Genomic DNA, 19,818 nt, shown 5'->3' with positions numbered 1-19,818 from the left:
ACAGGCATGCGCCGCCATGCCTAGCTAATTTTTTCTTTTTTAGTAGAGACGGGGCTTCACCATGTTGACCAGGATGGTCTTGATCTCTTGACCTTGTGATCCACCCGCCTCGGCCTCCCACAGTGCTGGGATTACAGGCTTTATTATTAATTCTTATTATTAGAGACAGGTTACCACTGTCACCCAGGCTGGAGTGCAATAGCTCTATTTATGGCTTGCGGCAGCTTCAACCTCTTGGGCTCAAGCAGTCCTCCCACCTCAGCCTTCTGAGTAGCTGGGACTAAAACCACATGCCAACATAACTGTCTAATTTTTGTGTTATTTGTAGAAATAGGGTTTCACCATGTTGCCCAGGCTGTCCTCAAACTCCTGGGCTCAAGTGATCTGTCCACCTTGGCCTCCAAAGTGCTGGGATTATAGGCATGAGCTACCGTTCCTGGTAATAGTGTACATATTAATATCTCTTGAATTTCCTGGAGCTTTTCATATATGAAAAATTATCTCTCTCTCTTCTGACCCTCTCTCACATACTTTTCTCCCTCTCTCTTTTGTATTCATGTTTTATCTCCTTGTCTCTAATTCAGTTACACTCAGTGTTTGGCTCTTTGAGGAAGCCTACCAGAAATACCAACTCCATTTCCGGAGTGCATGCAGTATGCCAGGTGTGTGGCCAGGTATCTTCGCAACATCTCTCCTGCCCACCCCAGCTCTGCCACTCAGGTGTTCTTCAGAGGTATCCTGTAGGGTCAATGGAGGATTAGAGACACTAGGTGGGTCCATATCAATAGGCTCCCAAATCTGTGTTCTTCCTACACCATGTCACCCGCTGTGCCTATTAAATGATGCACTTGGGGACAGATAATGGCTTCCAGTAAGTGTTCAGTTCACAATTACCACCAGAGCCTTTAAGAGTTCCGTCTACTTTTAATAAATACTTCTAATAAATCATGACCAAAAGAAGCTAAGTAAATGTAAATTGAAGCCAGAAACAAATAAGAGGAAGTCTATTTCATTTTAGTAGCATTTTTTAGAGGTCAGAAGCAAAGCTTTCTAAATATCTGTTCAGGGTCTAATATTATATTGTATGTGTGTCCCAAATTAATTCAGTCTATAAAGGTCAATAATGTAAAATGTATTCATGTGTTCAGGTAAAAATTTATGTTGTGCTATAATGTGATGGTGTTTGACTAGTTTACAGCCCTGGTGATACACCTTTGGAAGACATTTGGAAGTGATAAAACAAGGGCAGATTTTTTTCATTTTCTTATAGAAACAGTAACCTGAAAGTCATACTAAGTTTTATTGAGATTCAATCCCTAGGTAACATTAAAGTAAGTGTTTATCTCTCTAATTCTGTCATTTTAGGGAGAAAATCTAGAAAATATGCCAATTAATCATGTAGTTAGATAATTCATTATCTTCATCTGTGTAGAAAACACTAGAGTGTGAAATGTAACCTGCACGTTTTATTTGTTACTTTTTCCTAGATTGTCCTCTAAACTGGACCTTAAGCACAGTTATATTTCACATTTTTGGTTAAATTTCTCCTCTGGTTTAATTTTCCTTTAATTTGTTTTGGTACCTGATGTATCAAAATTTTACTTATACTGTAACATTGCCAATTAGCTAGGTATTATAGAAAGCAGGAAAATTAAATAAGGTGTTAATAGATTAAACACACATGCATATGATAATTTGATGTCATTTAATTTGTATATCTGGGAACAAACTTGGAATGAAAAATATATATTCGTAATCATTATTATTACTACCACCTTCGTTCTTCTAAAGGCTATAATAAAATCAAGACGTTTTCAATCTGGATTCCAGCTTTGTCACTTACTACAGTTCAAAATTACCATCTTCTCAAATCCTCAGTTTCGTCACATATAAAATGTGAGAATTGTTTATTCATTTGTTATAGTGATGAGTGAATGACAGAAAATACATGAAGCACTTACTGGGTTGGCTCATGCTCCCTCATGTCACTGAAGTTCTCTATCTCAGAGATGTTAAAATGTTCTTCTCCAATGTCCCTGCAGCCAGACCTTTGCAAACTCAGTTTTTTAGTTTTAGACTCTTATGTTAATTTTATTGCTCTTGCCCATGTTGATTATCATTTTCATTCCAGATATTTATCACAGCTTACGTGGACTATAGTCACTGCATCTTGGTGAGCCACTCTGTCTCCTCACTTCATCATCCCAGAGGGTTAAATACAGTAACATCTTACCTAGTTCATATTCTTTCTTATACCCCTTTTGCTGATTGAGCTCAACTGTAGCGTCTTAGCATCCATGGCCAACTACAGTATTGCCTCCCAATTCATTCCCTACTGTGATCTAATAAATGAAACTTCTTTTTATTCCTATGTACTTTTTTTATGCCTTACTTTGGCTCATACTGTTCTTTCTGCCCATAATATCCATTGTTACTCTCCATTTCTCATAACCTATCTCCATGTCAGTGCCCACAAACGCACACAGTATTGTTTTCCACTGGACTCTCAGAGCCTTTGACTTCCCTTCCCTTACGGTATATATCTTATCTTTTTCTAGGTTTATGGCTGTCAGTCATGTATCTGTCATTTTCCTTCTACTGTATGGTAAAGTCAATGTTGGGTAAAAATTTAGTCTTATTTACCACTGAGTCCCTGGGAGCAACTAGTACAGTATACATAGCAGGTAGCCAGTGAATAATTGTTTTATTGAATAGCTGCAGCTCAAAGAGCTTCTTTTTCCTGTAATTGTGTGTAAAGATGATGATATTCAGAGCATAAGCTTTAAAAATGGCTGTGCTCTATTGTCAACTGCCCTCTGGAGGAAGCATCAGAGTCACAGATAAGGTCAGACAGAACTCTGTGGAGGCAGAGGGGGAAACAGTTATGTTGAAAGAGCTTTTAGGATAGAAGTAGATATTAAAATTAAATGGTATGGATTTTGGTTTTCCGACTGGATTATAATAGTTTGGTCAATGTAGAGTCTGTCAGAAATGATCCATGTTTGTTCTAATTAGGCTTATAGATGACTGTAACACTTAATAACTTAGTTTGAACTTCAGTTTTACTTACCTATACCCATTACTCTTCATTGTTACTTCCAAATGAAGTTTTATTTTTTGCCACCTTATCTTTTATAGACAATATAAACTTTTCTTTTGTGCCAGCAAATTGCATAATTAACATGTAGAGGGCTGGTATAGTCTTCTGAGCTTTTCTTGGCGTTTCCATCGGATAATTACTTAAGTTGTGATCAGATTATTTCACTTTTGAGAAAACCGTTTGTGGCTATAATGGTAACCAGCATGAAAGGTGATTACTGTGCAGGCCTCTCTGCCTGTGGGCACCACTGGGATTAGAGTTGGTACAGGTTGGTATCCTCCATACCTAAATTTCCTCCTGGGCTTACAACACCAGCACCTAGGCCCATATGCTGCTCTTAGGATAACAGTTCAGTGTGCTGAGGCTAAAAATTCTTTTCTCATCTTGTAAATTGGGTCTCCTCTTCCTCTCCTGTCCACCTTGACCCTTTCCATCTTAGTGAGGCTAGTTTACCAAAGCCCATTTTTTTTTTTCTGCCACAACAATAAATCTGGCCATATGGCTGCCATGGAAGTTATACTTAATGAAGAAAAAAAAAAGAGTTCAGATTTAACATTTTGTACACATCCGTCGTTCTTTCAGCTATAAAGATCAAAATAATCAAAGAAAATGAAAATCTTTTAAAGACAGATATTACTACTTCCTCTAGGCTCAGGTTTTGTTTTCTTTTTGTTGATTGCCTGCTTGTTTTGTTTTCCTTTATTTCCTGTTGGTAGAGCATGAGAAAGGTATAAAAGAATATTTTGGGATCTGCCAGCTAGTGTCTCCCAGATTTCTATAGCCTGTTTTAAATACTATGAGAAGTAGTTAGACTGAAATTGGTTCTGGTGTTGTGAACTTATATTGTAAATAAATAGGCAGGGCGACGTGGATATCTTGCAAAGTAAAATTCAGTGATCTTGACTCCTCTGATTTAATATCAAATAAATCATCTTTTCATCTTTGGACTGTAAATGTAAGATTTATTCATGGAGTAGCTATTTATTGACTTTCTTCCTCCTACCAAGTACTGTTGTATGAGCCGAAGATACAGAAGTGAACAAAACTGAGTCCCTATTCTTATGAAGCTAACATTCTTGTGTAGCACACAGACCATAAACAAATTATAACATGGCAAGAGGATAGTCAGAGATGTGGTGGTAGGAAGGTACATTTTCATTTAGGAAAGTATTTCTGATAAGGTGACATGTGAGCAAATTCTGAATTAAGTGAGCGAGGGAACCATGTAGATGCCTGGAGGGAACATTTTGGGCAGAGGGAACAGTAAATGTGAAGTCCTGAGGTAGAAGTAAGCTTGGATAATGTAAATTTTTAAAATGTAATAAGAATCAAAATTCAATAAATTGAGTGTAATCACTATTCCAGTGTTTTATATTTGCCTCTAAAACTAAAACGTGTGCTAATTGAATCTCAGTTAACCTCCTAGAAATTAATTGGTTATTTAGAACAATTAGCAAAAACATTATATCAACCTTTAATCATTAAAATTTTACACAGAAATATCCTGGTTAATTATCTGTGCTTTGGTTGAGGCTTTATTGCATTTTTATAGTCATCTGTGCTCCAAGAATGCTTTCACATTTTTCTCTATTTCTTTTAATTAAGCTAAAACACCTGTCCTTAGAAAAGGCGATTCTTTTAGTCTAGGACCCTTTTAGTAAAAAGAGAAAAAGTATTTTTTAGAATCTCTTAAAATTGTCAATAGGTCTAACACAGCTTCTTTCAATGAGAGCAATACATGGCTACTGACAAATTAATATATAAAATGCCCATTGTATCATTGATGAAACCAGTCTCTTGGAAATTTTGGTAATTTTATCCTGGTGCTTGAATATTTTTCAAGACATAAATATTATTAATAGATTTCAGAAAATTGTTCAATATTAATAAAAAGCTGTATCTGATACCATATCGATGTAAGGTATCTTTATTTTTAATTCATTCTAGAGAAGTCTTGATGTAAAGACAACTCTAAAATGTCATTTATTCCAGTAAGCAGTATTTTTACATTCTTTAATATATGGAAATCTTTATCTCATTTTCAATTTTTTAATAATCCTTTAATTTTTATGATTGATTTAAAAAGAGAAAGGTCATTATATTTCACTTATTTTTGCTGTATGTTTTATTCTATCTGTAAAATAAAATATTTCCAAATATGAACTTTAATGCAATTATTTCACAGCCTGCTTTAAAAAATAGCAAAATCAATATTCTTGGAAATAAACTTCAGAATTCCAGATGGTTTAATATGTGCTAGTTAAGTAACCCCTCAGGGATCACATGGTTCCATGAGTCTGTGTCAAGCCATTGCCATTACGCCAACATCAATGGTGGTTGGAACAATCAAAGAGAAGAATGGCTTTGTTGAATATTGTGAAAACCAAAAATGCATGAATAATTTGTTGTGAGGGAAAAATATTTAAAGTGTGCAGATAATTATTTAAACAATTAATAGAAGGCAAGATTTTCAATGGTACAATGTAACAAAATGTGTTTTCTTTTATGTTTTCAGACAATCTATGATCTTTTTGTGAAATGACAGAAAACGAGTCACTTCCAAGGGTACCCATGATATATACCCATGAATGATATAGTAGGTAGTTTTGGAGTCTATCTCCCTAGTGTAAACCATAATACAATTTATTACTTAAGTAAAGCTGACTTTTCCCCATGGCAGAAGCAGCCAGAGGTAAATGTCCTTCATGAATTTCACTCAGTGCCTTTGCTTATTTAGTTTTCTCTCTCTCCTGTACCTTCAATGTCTCTTCTTGTATTTACTCTTTTTCCCTCTCCTTTTGACAACTCCATCCTCATTTGACTATTAACACTGTCTCCTATCCTTGACAGCCACATTTCTTAAAAGAATAATTACATTCATTGTTTTTACTTCAAGTGCCACTCCTTCTTCAACCTGTTATAATCTCCTTCCTAGCCATTCCAAAGGTTCTAAGGAAATAAGCTAGAATTTTCATCAGCAAACATAATACGCACATTTTTATATTTGCTTCTCTTATTGTTAGCAGCATTTGACTGTGGAATCCTCCTCTTAAAACCTGTCTTATCCCTCAATTATGGTAGCCTTACTTTCTCTTATTTGCTCTCCCTCTCTGGGTTGCTGCTTTTCCTCTTCCCTCAGCAACCCCATAAACTTGGTATTTTTAGGGTTCTGTTTATACCACCTCCCTTCCCTCTTTCTAAAATTCTCATGTTCTTCCGTAGTGACTTTATTTGTAACTGTGCCTTATTTAATGCTGCATACATAAATGACTTCTCATTCCAATACAGACCTTCCTTCTGATCTTGGCTATTATCTGTCAGTTCCCAAGCAAAGCCCGGGAGATGTTTCAGTATTCTCTCTAACCATCCATATCTAATCAGGTACTAAGTTTTCTTGACTTTACCTCCTGAATATCTCTTGACATTAGCTATCTCTCATATGTTATCTCCACTGGTGCCCTTAGTCATATCTACTCTCTATTAGAATAGTATAATTTCTGTAACATATGTAACACCTTGTTTTAAAAATTTGTCAGTGGCTATTTATGCATTAAGAACAAGTACATGTTGCTCAGCAGACTATTATATTATTTCTGGCTATGTTTATATTCTTTTGTCACTCTACTTTCATTAGCCTTAAGAAAGTCTGGTATATTAGTTGATTTATTAAGAGTAAAAGTTATGAAATCAGATTACTTGAACTCAAGTCTAAATTCTGTGTGAATTGCACAGTTATATAGTCCTCCTAAGCCTTTGTTTCTTAATAAAAAATATCATAAGAATAAAAGTATTTAATTCACAATATTGTTGTATTAAATGAATGCTTATTAGTATGCTTGGCACATACATAGGTACTCAAAAATGTTGGCTGTTGCTAATTATGTATGGTTTTCATGCTGTTTTATACTATTTCAAAATGTATGCCTTAGCATAAACCATATCCCCCATGCAAGAATGTACTTTCACACCTTTGTTTCATCATTTAAGATGTACCTCAAACATTTCCTCTTCTCTAAACCTTTTTCAAAGCACACCTCATCCCAGCTCCTTCCCGTTGACTCAGATTGCTATTGAAATGAGAGCTTTTGTGGTGTTTGAGCATTTCAGTCTCCTCCATGAGGCTCTAAGTTCTTTGGAGGCATAGCTGTGTCACATGCATGTCTAACCTGTCACCATTGCTCAGGTGAGGCTAAGACTGAGACTAAGTAGATTCTCAATAAGGATTTGAAGATAAAATGACGGACCAAATAAATTAATGAAAGGCTGGGACATATGTATGCACAAATTAAGTTTCACAGGACCATTTTTCCATACTTTTTTGCCATAGGAAGAGTTTTTGTACTTACTAATTGATTTTTAAAAATTTTAAAACTGTTTATGGTATTTTTCTGAATGCAGAAATTGACAGTTAATCCATTCTTCCTATCAATAAGATACAGTCCCCAGTTGAGTTTCTTAGTAATACATGAATAGAGAGCGTGCTAATAATATCACTGGTTTAGTATAAATATATAAGTAGTATGGTTTAGAAATTAATCAAATTTCAAAATTATTCACAAATCTCTGCCTTTACTTTGTATTACCTGAATATAGGCAAAGAGAAAAAAGTTGATTACAAACTAAATTGTTCCATTAGCCTTCTCATTTAACATTTTACACATTTTATATAGAAATAATTACACTACCATGTAACCCACTATACCTTGTACTGTGACCGACTATACCTTGTACTGAGAACTCTGCATAATATTAGAAAACATTAAATTGATATTATAATTATAGAAATCATCTGGTCAGTTCTTGTTTATATTTTAGAGATAGTGAATACTTTTTTAAAACGAAAGAAAGGATAAGCAGAAAGAAGATAAGAAGAAAAGAAAGAAAATGACCTTCATACTAAAGAAGTATGTATATTTATCAGGAAGAATTTTCTTGTCCAAATTTAAAGTCTGTGATTGATTGGTCATCTTTAAATCCTAAAATGTCCAAAGAACTAGAAGATCCTGAATAGTTATTTGGTTCTAAATATAAAGCACTTTGAAGATAAATTGAGAAAGACATAGGCTTTTAACAAAAGGGAAAAGAAACACTTGGGAAAATGAAATTTGCTTTCAGTGGCTTTATTTGTCATCAAACTGAGTTACTCCATAAAATAGGCCCACACTTATTCTTTCCTAGATGTAACTGACCTCTTATCAGAAAGTGTGCAGTATGTTTGAGATGAAAAAGTAATCTCTAAGCTATTGCATTGGTCATTAGCCCTTTTACAGCTATAAAATTGGAAGAGATTACAGATTTTCATCTTTTAGATCAACCATCAACAGAATGAGTGGGTTTCCATCTGCAGCTCTCATACTCCCTTCTAGACCTCTAAGCCCACACAATTGTGAATTGATTTGAAAGCTAAATTATTAACTCATTATACTAGCATCCATCCTAAGTTGGAGTTTGCTCACAGAAAAAGTAAGAAGAACATCATGATTCCCCTGTTATTAAAATGAAAACTGAACAAATTGCATAGTTCAGCATCTACAGGGACATATTTGAAGTTATTCAATTGGATTCATATCCATTTCTTGAATGACTGTGCAATAGCAGTGCTTTCTGCTTGTAGGGCTTTGGGAGAACATATGTGTTTCTATTTAGTTTACTTATAAAACTCTCCCAACAGGGATATTGTTCTCTATCCATGATACCCACTTAGGACAATAAGGCATTTGCGCATGGTTGATTATCAGTAAAAGTCAATACTTTAAAGGATAGCCTTGGAGAAAGCAAAGATAAATTTATAAATTTTAAGACACTCCTAAAAACCATTCTTTTACATAGGAAAAGAGGCTGTCTAAATGGACTTGTGTCTGATTTTCCACAAAAGTCTTTTGTCCATGCTGTCTTTTTATAAGTTTTAATATTTTGTCAAAACATGATAATCTCTGCAACATTATATATTGATTAACTAGAGTTGGCAATATAACATAGTGGTGAAGAGCTCAGATTCTAAATCAGTAATTGTCAGTAAATTTAACAATTATTTTTTTGATTCTGTGCGCCGTATGCTCATTTGATTCCTGGGGATATAAGGGGTAAGAGGCAAAAATTCTTGCCCTTATTTAGCTTACATTTAGGTGATAGGGCAGACAATAGACAATATAAATAAATAAACCATATGATATTTCAAATGGTGAAGTACTATGGAGAAAATAAGCAGCCAGGGAGAAGGGAAGGCTAGTGTGTTTTGGGGAGGCGTTTGGGGGATGGTGGGAATGATTCATTTCCACTTTGATTGATTTCTATTTTAAATCGAGTGGTCAGGGAAATTCTACTAAGATGGGAGGATTTGTTCAAAGACCTGAAGAAGGTGGTATTGCAAGCCATTTAGATTTCTGAGGAATAAGCATTCCCAATAGAGAGAACAAAAATCTTAGTGCTGTCACTTTCTGTGTATGAGACTGAGCAAAGATTCATGTTCTCTAAGCTTTAGTTTTCTGCTCTGTAATATGTGGACAATCCTAGTGCCTGCCTCAAAGGAATACTGTGAAAATTAATCATACCATTATATATGTATTAGAGATATATATTAAACACCGAATAAATGTTAGGTATTATATTGTTATTTGGAAATTTAGAGTTTTTCTTTTATATCACTTTATTCAACTCCTTCACCTATTCATTAGAGCCCTGTATGATTCCCTGTTTGAAATAGGCAGCTATAGTAGAAAATATTGTATTTTTTCCAGTGAGGCAAATACATGTTAAGTACTTAAGTGTTCAAATATTTGATAAGAGAAAAATTGCTCGTGTGTATATATATTTGTGTGTGTGTGTGTGTATATATGTGTGTATATATATATATGTATATATATACACGTATATATATATGTATATATATATACACGTATATATATGTGTATATATATACACGTATATATATAAATTGCTCAAGTGTGTATATATATGTGTATGTATGTATATGTACATACACTTATATATATACATGTCAAAAATACTTGTTTATACATATCTATGTAAATAAGTCGTTTTATATATATATAAACAAGTCTTTTTGATATGATCTCCTCTTTACTGCCATTTCCAACCGTCAGAAGCACATCTTCAGCTCTTCAGCTATCTTTCTGGATATTTGCTCCATATACTTCAAGTGGCATGCTTACATTGCTGATTCTTGATTTTTTCAATTTTACATATTACATGTTCATTTCCCACCACAAGAATTGAGGATTTGGCTCCTTTCTGCCATCGGATATGTCTGCTTTCAATGTTCCCATCTTACCAGTATAATTATGTCATACTTTTTGTTAGATCAGCATTGTTTGGTCATGTTGTGACTATAAAGTACTATCCACAGCTGTACCATACACATTTTTGGGTATCTTTGGCTTTGGTTCTTTTTTGTTATTAATGGTCTTTTTTTATTATTGATTTATTTGTTCACCACTTCATTCCTGAAATTCTCCCTTAGAAGTATAAATTTCGCTGAAATATGTTCCAGTCTGTCTCCTCTTAGTTGCTGCTTTTTGGAGATTTCCTTGCAGGAGCATTTCAACTAGCCATAGTCTGACCTGACTGTTCCCCAGGTCTGCTTCAGAGCAAACCTTCGTCACCATCACTTCCTAGAGACCCACTTTGCCTCACCTTCCCAGATGAATGCTGTTTCTGATACCCCATATGTTTCCTCTCCTTGCTTTATTCTCTTGTTTTAAGAGTGTACATATCCAAGAGCTTCCGGAGAAAAGGGGCAGGGGAGATATATTTGGACGCTTTTCACATCTGAATATCTGTTCCACTTACAATTACATAGTTACTGGATATAAACTTCTTGTGTGGAAGTAATTTCCCCTTAAGATTTAGAAGTTCTGCCTTTTAGCTTCTAATGTTGCTATGCAAGTATCTGATGCTATTCATATTTTTTAAAAGTTAAACATTTTATTTAATTTAAAACATACAAATACTCATTCATTGACTGGTATTTTAATTGTAAAGTCAAGATTATTTCTTTGAATATGAATCCCAGATTGAATTTTTTTGTAATCTCACATGAAAAACACCTATAATGTGTTATCTATAATTTGTTTCCTTTTCTTTAAAGTGGAGTGTATTATAGATTTTTCATTTATTGACGTGCCCCTTCCAATTTTGACATCCTTTTAAGTTATTCTTTGTATTCCTCACTGCTTACCTAGTGTTGTGCTATTCTGATAGCAGCACCAATAATTATACTTGTTTATTATTAATTTTTCATATTTTATTTTGCTTCTATTATTTGTCTTAGGTTGAATTATTCAGAAATAGAATCTGAGGTGAGGATTCAAGTAAAAGCAATTTATTAGGAAGTATTCCCAAGAAAAACTGCTAGGAAAATGAGAAAGTGGGCCTGGAAAGGAAGAAGTTCACACATGAGTATAATATCAAGGATAACCCTGAGGAAGCTTTGGAGACAGTGCAGAGCACACCTTAGAATTATTTGGGTCACTAGCAGCCAGCCAGGTTGGTTACTGCCCTGTGCATTTTAGTCATTGGTTAATGATTGCCCCAGAAGGGTGTGAGTTCCCAGGCTCTCAGGGGTCTTTGGCAGGATGGGATTCAGCAGCTGGAGATACCTTTCTATGGAAACCCATGAGTACTGGTGTTGAACTGAAAGCATAGCAGGTACTGGTGTTCATGATGATGGTTGAACATGAGGATGTATGAGCAGACTACTGACTGGATTTGCTACATTATTTTATAAAAATTAGCTAATAAGAACGAGAGGTCTTGTGAACCCAGTACAGCTCACACAAAGATGAGATGATAGTCACTAAGAATGCTGAAAGCAAGATTACTTTGGTCTCAATCAGGCACTCATTGCCCTTAAAATCACTTGGCTCCTATTTTTGATTATGGGGGAATAAAACAAACTAAGAGATGTTTGTAAGTGGTGGATATATTATCAAAATTATCTAAAAAGTAAGTGTGATTGATTCTGGAACTCTAGTATTTTTAGCTTTCCAGGAAATGAATCCTTATTATAACACCTGAAGTTATTACTGGACAATCATATATTCTTGTATCACACATGTTTTTAAGACCACCTTATTAATGTTTTAAAACAGTTTTTGTTGCGGGCTTACCTTGTGCTAGGTACAATTTTTGTTGTTGGAGTTAAAACTTTGAGCAAGATAAAGAAGGTCTCTACTCTGATGGAACATAAATTCTAGTGGGATGAGACCATGAACAAATAATGAGTAAACAGAAATATCTGCTAGTGATAAGTACTATAAAGAAAGTGAAATGGAATGAAATGATATAGATTTATGTTCAAGGAGGACCCCTCCTGCACTGAAGAGTTAATGTATAATCTAAGGCAGGAATTATAAGAAAGAGCCAAGTATGGGAAAACCTGAGGAAAAATTACTCCAGGGACAGGGAACTCTGGTACAAAGAGGAGTGAGGCTGGTGTGTTAGAAAATCCGAAAGAAGTTAATGTATTTGGAATGTCAGAGCAAAAAGAAAAGATCAGGTTCAAAGTTATGTAGGGCCAAATAATGAAAATCCTTGTAGGCCATGGGAAAGAATTTTGTGTTTCTTTCGCTTTAAGAGTCATGGGAAACCACGAGAATTTTAAGCAGTGTAGTGACATGATCTTTATGTGTTTGAAGGTTTCTCTGAAAGCATATTTGGAAAATGCAGGCAAGAGTAGAGAAAGGGAAACTTTCTAGGAGGGCATTTCTTTATACTGAGACATCATATTGAAGTCAAAGAGAAATAAGCAGATTCTGAAAATTACTTGGGGGTAGAATTGACAGGTTATATTGATGGAGAATATAAAAGGGACTGAGGAAAGGTAAACTCTTAGATTCCTAGGTGTTTGTCAGGAGAGACTAGATGGATGGTTGGACCATTTTCTGATCTTTCCTTATGCCTGTAATTATCAAGTACGGTTGATTTTAAGCAGCATTTGCCGTTCTCTTCATTGTGTCTAGAGTTTAGCTATAGGTAAATGCACATTGTTCATTCAGACCTTTGTGCTTTGTGACTGATGATTTTTGGCCTTTTCCTGGTTTATTTATTTACTTATTTATTTATTTTTGGTTAAAACAATGTTTTGACATACAGGAGAAGCAAGAAAAAAAATCTGCTAATATTATGCCATCTGCTCCTTTTTAATTTCTTTCAAGGAAATTCTCCAAGGGAGTGTCTTGTCTCATTGATGCCCATTTTCTTGTCAAAGACCATTACATCCCAGGTTTTCACACTAACCTGTCCTGTGGCCATCAGAACTGGCTTACTGGAGACATCTTTTTCCATCACGGAGAACACTTAGCTGTGTATCCTGCCAGACTTCTAGGAAGGAGATGCTTTCCTTGCCTCTTCTGCTGAATTCAGGCTGAATTCCTAAATTCTGGTTTGTGACACCATTGTATTATATTGTATTTGTAACTCAGTAGATTCATTATCTATTTCTGATTTTAAAAATTACATGAGAAACATTCCAAATTTTCTGGTTAATTGAAGTAATCTCTTGTCTTTGAGTACTAGACCCTGATCTCAGAAGCATGCCCACCTGTTTACAGTCATGACTGGGAAAAGGCATGAGTAGGGGGAAATGGATATTGTACACCATCATTACTGAATGCATTTCAGCAGCCATGTGAATTAGAGTAGCTCTTGATAAAGAGCCTGAAGGAGATTATTATTTTGGCACTAAGTGAAATAATTCTTCAGAAACTAAAATACTAATGCAATTTTTAAATATAATTCACTTCTCTAGCAATATATATTTTTCAGAATATTGGTTCTTATTAAAATGTGATACAAAAATATGTGAAAAAAGGTTCACAAAAATTGAATTGGCCTATAAATTTTTTTAAAATCATTTCTTCTGATTATAAAAATATGTCTACTGTAGAAAATTGAAAAAGTAAACAAAGTCATATAGGAGAAAATAAAAACAACTTGTAATCCCACTGCCAGAAGACAACTGTGGTTACTATTATTGGATAATTCTTTGATCTTTTCTCTATATACATACATACATACATCTAGATAAAATATATGAATGATATTTTAAACTATGTAGATATTTTAATAATTTGAGCTCGTACTGTTTGTACTATTTGATACTACTTTTCCCTACTATTATAGGTGCACTGGAAAATTTAATGATTGCATTGTGTCTTATATGTCATAATACATTTGTCCCATTTCCCCATTTGGGGGCATTTAAATTGTTTCCATTATTCTTAGAAACTCAGGTTGTTCTTCCATAATAAACAATACTAAAATGAATAGTTTTATAAATGCATTTTAACAGGTTTTCTATTTCCTTATCATAAATTCCTAAAATGGAGTGATTTGTTTAAAATGTATAAACGTGTACATTTTCTTTTTATATATTAGCAGATAACTTACTACATGCATAAAAGTATGATATGCCTTGTTAATTTTTGCCAACTTGATTTTTAAAAAACGTAGTTTCCTTGTTTCATTTTGCCTTATTTTCATTATTGGTAAGGTTAAACATTTACTCATACGTTTATTTACCATTTGTATTTATTCTATGATGTGACCATGTGTTTACACATTTCTTATTAGTGTTTTTCTTGGGGTATTTATATTTTAATGATTGATTTGTAAAGTAGGCATACCTTTCTCATATTTGTTTTTAAGTATGTTTTCTAATTGGACTTTGCTTAAATTTTTCCAAAACATTCTTGATAAAGAGAAGTTTTAAGGTTTATATAATTAAACCTATTTGCCTTTTTTTTTTTTTTGGTAATTTTATCCCATATTTTAGTGCTTAGAAACATTGAGCTGTGGAAAATATTTATGTGTCTTCTATAGCTTTACTTTTTAAAATCAATATAGAATTCATTTGATTTACAGTTTTGGATATGTTAAAATATAATTTTCTTTATTGTATTTTTATTAAACTTCCCTATCTTCATTTGTTGAGTAATTTGATCCTTTGTGAAATTTCCTTTACAAAATTGTTTTTGTTATTATTAGTATTACTATGTGTTAGTGCATACCAAGTTCATATATACCCCAGGAAGTTTCAGGACAGTCTCTCAGTTCTGTTATTCTGTCAATTCTTGTGTATGACCACATTGTTAAAATTGTTTCAATATGTGTATATACATACTCAAGTCATTTTTTGATATGTTTAGCTATTTTTTGTTTTAGCCTACCAGATAAAATAGTTCTGAGACGATATATATTTCTTTCACTGGAATTTCATTAGATTATACTGGTAATCTGCATCTCAGAAGTCTGCCTGCTCATACATATTTGCCACCCCAAAATATACAATATTCCTCCATTCAAAATTATTTTTATGATTCTCCGTAAAATTATTATATTTTATATAATGTATCCCATCATGTTGTGATACATCTATGTCGAATATTTTAGGTTATTTATGATTTTTCAGCTATTTAGACTTTTTCTCGTTTAACGAGCTTTGTATATACATAGCTGTATTTAGTAGGGATTTTCCAGAGAACAGTACCAATAGGATATATATATATATATATATACACAGTCATACACACACACACACACACACACACACACACACACACACACACACGATTTTTTATAAAGAGTTGGCTCACGTGTTTATAGAGGCTGAGAAGTCCCACAATTTGCTCTCTTGCGCAAGCTGGTGACCGAGGAAAGCCAGTGGTGTAGTTTAAAAGCCTAAGAACTGATGAGCTGTTGGTGGGGATTCCAGTTCTAGTCTGAAGGCCTGAAAACAAGGAGTGCGGAGGGCAGCAGAAGATTGATATTTTCAGCTCAAGCAGTCAGAGAGTGGATTGAACCTCTTCTCCCTTTTTATTCTATTCAAGTCCTCAAGGGATTGGATGCTGCCCACCCACGTTAGGGAGGACCATCTGCTTTTCTCAGTTCACTAATTCAAATGCCAATCTTTTCTGGAAAGATTCTCATAGAGATACTCAGAAATAATGTTTAACCTGTGGCCCAGTCTAGTTGGCACATAAAATTAACCATCATACTAGCGTAAACATTAATTACTTTAAACTTTTTCCTGTCTTATTAATTTAAATATATAACTTTTTTTTACTTATTTTTCAGGCTCAAAAATTACCCCAACATATTGGTAATGTTATCTTCTCATTTCTAATACTTTTTGCTGTTCCATGTCTGGTACCATTGGCTAAAATTTCTAGAAAGTTATAATAACAACTAGAAATGTGTTTTTGTTTTGGTTCAGAATTTATTAGAAATCTCTCTCTTGTTTTTTCTTTTGATATTCTATGGGCCTAATATTATTTAACATATAAATTATTCTATTTTTATTTTCCCAGGGAGTGCATTTAAAATCAAGTATTCATATTAAAATTTATTAAATGCCATTTTAGTTTATTTTGAATTTGTCACTTTTTCTTTGACCTGTTACTATGCAATATTTGCTAGGTAGATTTCTGAATGTTAAACCATCCTTGTATTATTGGGATATTCCTTACCTGGTCATAGTAGCTGAAGCTTTTAATGTATTAATGAATTTAGAATACTTATATTTTATTACACATATTCATCTATAATTGGAATTTTAGATGGGTATATGGAATGCATGGGAAATAGATTTCAAGCCAGCTACAGTCCTTCAGTGGTAATAATTCTCAATATGTTGAGAATTACTGCAAAGTTGCAGGATCAGTCCCATGTACTCTAGGTAATGTTGGAATGTGCTAAGTGGTGACCGAATGTCCTGTAGGCTGAGGTCTGTATTTGCAATCTTGTACCTTTCATGTCTGCCTCCTCCTGCTCCTGCCCCTGTTCTTTTAATGCTATTTTGAGCAAATGTTGATGTTGGGAGTGGAGTTATGCTTCATTGAATTAATAGTTAAGTTTTTATACAGAGTCAAATTATGTAGCATAGACTTTAAAATAAAATTCTGAGAGGCTTTCAGTAAACTTATTTTCTGGGGTGATTTTCGAAAGTAACTTTTAATAGTAACTTTTGATAATTATTTTACTGCATTTGTTTATTCAATTTAGTTAATTTTAGCTTTTAATAATTTGCAATTATATATATTTTCTAGAAAAATACATAGTATTTTCTGAGGTGATTTTCCCCTTATTACTTCAAAATAACTTTCATATATACACTTTTCCATTTCTTACTGAATTAGTCATTTCCTCCCTTTTATTAGGTTTGACTATTCTATTATTATTTTTTAAAGACATCAAACCTTTATTCAGTCAGTTGTCAAGACCTGTCATTGTCAACCTTTTAATTTTGTCTGGACTTCCATTTTTGTTGTATTGCCATTTATTTCTTCAGGTTTGCTTTTATTTGTTTTTGTTTTTGTTTTTTTTTTTTGGTTTATATTACCAGAGCCTTTAAAAACCCTTTTCTTTCAGGCTAGACACCATGTTGTGTTCAGGGTAATTTTTCAAACTCCAGATATGATAATATATTCATTATTTTAAATTTTGAATTCATCTTTCTCTTCAGGATAAACTTCAAGTCCTGTAATATGGTTCCACCCACTACTTCTGCTGTGAATGCTGCCTGTCTTTGAACTGTTTCCTTCCTTCCTGTGCTCTATGGTTTGGCATTGCTGGACCTGTAATGCCCATCTCTCCCCTGCCTCTCCTTCGTTCTCCCTTCCTACCTGCCCCTCCTCCCTGCACCACTCATAGCCTTGCCTAGCTGGTGGTAAACTACTACTCAGAAGTTCAATCAAAAATGACTTTTGCATGTTTGGTTTTCTTGCCCTCACTCTCAGAGATAGTACTTTTTCCTATGTTCTTCACTCTGCTTTTTTTTCTATTACAACAATGAAAATGAGTGGCTTTTGTTTTTTTTTTTAGAAGACTGTTTTCTTTAAAAAAACCTTTTAACCTCTAAGGCTTAGAAAAGAAATAGTATATACTATGACATGCAAATAATTTTATTGAGAGTTCTCATGATTGCATTCCTTTACTAGACATTGTCATGTTCTTGGGAGCTGAGTCAAACTGTTGGGGCTAGAAAGTCATCACAGCTATTCCCTCAGTTCAAGATCAAATGGAACTCTAAATAATCCAAATGCTTTTTGTGAATATGCCTCATGTCTGCTGCTCAGATGTGTCTATTCATGTAGTATGGTTATCTTGTCTCAAATAGATAAATCTAAAGGGTATAGTTGACCTGTAATGCAGAGTTTCATATTCTGTCCTGTATGTTCTGGCCCATCCCCTTTTGTATTGGGGTGAAGGCTAAGTTGCTATAACAAAGAAACAAATCTGAAATACAGTGGCTTTTAAGAACATATCAATTCTCATTGCCCATGTAATAATCTTGAAATGAGTGCTCCTGGTCCTTAACACAGCTCTGCTCCTGGTGGTCATTCAGGAGCTCAGATTCTTCCTACCTTGTCTTTCCACTGTCACCTAATGACATGTTCAAAACTAGAACACAAGAACCTCAGTGCTCTAGCTAATAGAAAGGGGGAGCATCTGTTTTGAGAGCCCCCAGCTGAAGTAGGGTTCCAGTACCAGAGCAACTGGCAACCCTGCCTTCAAGGGAAATAATGGGGTGCTGGACAGACATGGGTGTTTCCGGTGTGTCTTTCACAGGATGCTTCTTTGACACAGTGGACAACCTGATGCCCCTTTGTCCCACTTGTGACCAGGGGATCCCTCACACAGACAACCTGTTAATATTGGCAGACACCCTTATGGCTCTTGTCTGACGTGTGTTCAGTTTATGCTTGCCTACATTTCTCTGGTGCTGGGAGCCTGACCTCATGTTTTCCCTGTTGTCTTGAAGAAAGCCCAGGTTGGGGCAACCCCTGGTTCTTCAAATGGAAGGAGAAAATTCCATATACCACTACTGTAGCAAAGAAGTTCAAAGATTTTTACTTAGAGATCCTGGGCAAGAAGGGCACAATGACTTGTGTAGAGTCGGGCAGAGTCAGTCCAGGGCAGAAGAGCACGAGGCATCTTGCAGTATATGTAAGGGACTAGAGCATGGGTCATTAAGTTATCACTATGTACAGGATAAAGCAGGAAATCAGGGAGCCCAGTTTGTTAGGCGAGAGAGAAATTATTTCTGTCCTCTGGCTTGTGCCATTTGGGTATGGCCTAGAACTGGAAATATGTCAAGGTCGAGTGAGCCCTGCTGCTGATATAAGAAAGTTAAACTTCAGGCTGGGTGCAGTGGCTTGCACCTGTAATCAGCACTTTGGGAGGCCAAGGTGGGCAGATCACAAAGTCAGGAATTCAAGACTAACCTGACCAACATGGTGAAACCCCGTCTCTAATAAAAATACAAAATTAGTCAGGCAAGGTGGCAGGCACATTTAATCCCAGCTACTCAGGAAGCTGAGGCAGGAGATGGGAGGCAGATGTTGCAGTGAGCCAAGATTGCACCACTGTACTGTGGCCTGGGCGACAGAGTGAGACTCTGTCTCGAAAAACAATAAATAAATAAAAGAAAGAAAGTTAAAATTCCATTCAAAATGAGTGCCAAGTTTACATAAAATTATAAGAATTCACTACAGGATCCCAGGCCCAGAAATGGCACATGTCACTTCTGCTTGAATTCATTTAAAGAGACCTTAGTTACACAGAAATACCTGCATGGGAGGCTTCAAAATATAGCTTGGCAGCTGTACCACCATTACTGGCGAAGGAGAGTATGGACGATCCGCTAACCACTGCCATCACACATCTCTACTCCAAGAACTGCATGTTTGGCAAGAATA

General features: G+C 34.8%; 1 protein-coding gene and 1 long non-coding RNA gene across 11 annotated transcripts in view; both read left to right on the top strand.

Annotated features, from left to right (window-relative positions):
• Positions 1-19,818, top strand: part of NKAIN2 (sodium/potassium transporting ATPase interacting 2) — a 1,033,472-nt gene that overhangs the window by 58,842 nt on the left and 954,812 nt on the right. The gene's annotated exons all lie outside the window — the stretch shown is intronic.
• On the top strand, positions 367-8,563 carry LOC116548923. The gene is made up of 2 exons (XR_004267630.1): positions 367-5,792; positions 6,389-8,563. It is a non-coding gene; the product is annotated as an uncharacterized LOC116548923 (long non-coding RNA).

The sequence above is a fragment of the Sapajus apella genome, unplaced genomic scaffold, assembly GCF_009761245.1.
Source record: "Sapajus apella isolate SASKATOON/1434 unplaced genomic scaffold, GSC_monkey_1.0 scaffold6, whole genome shotgun sequence".
Lineage (NCBI taxonomy): Eukaryota > Metazoa > Chordata > Mammalia > Primates > Cebidae > Sapajus > Sapajus apella.
Note: the sequence above shows the minus strand (reverse complement) of the source record. Positions and strands in the feature narration are given on the sequence as shown.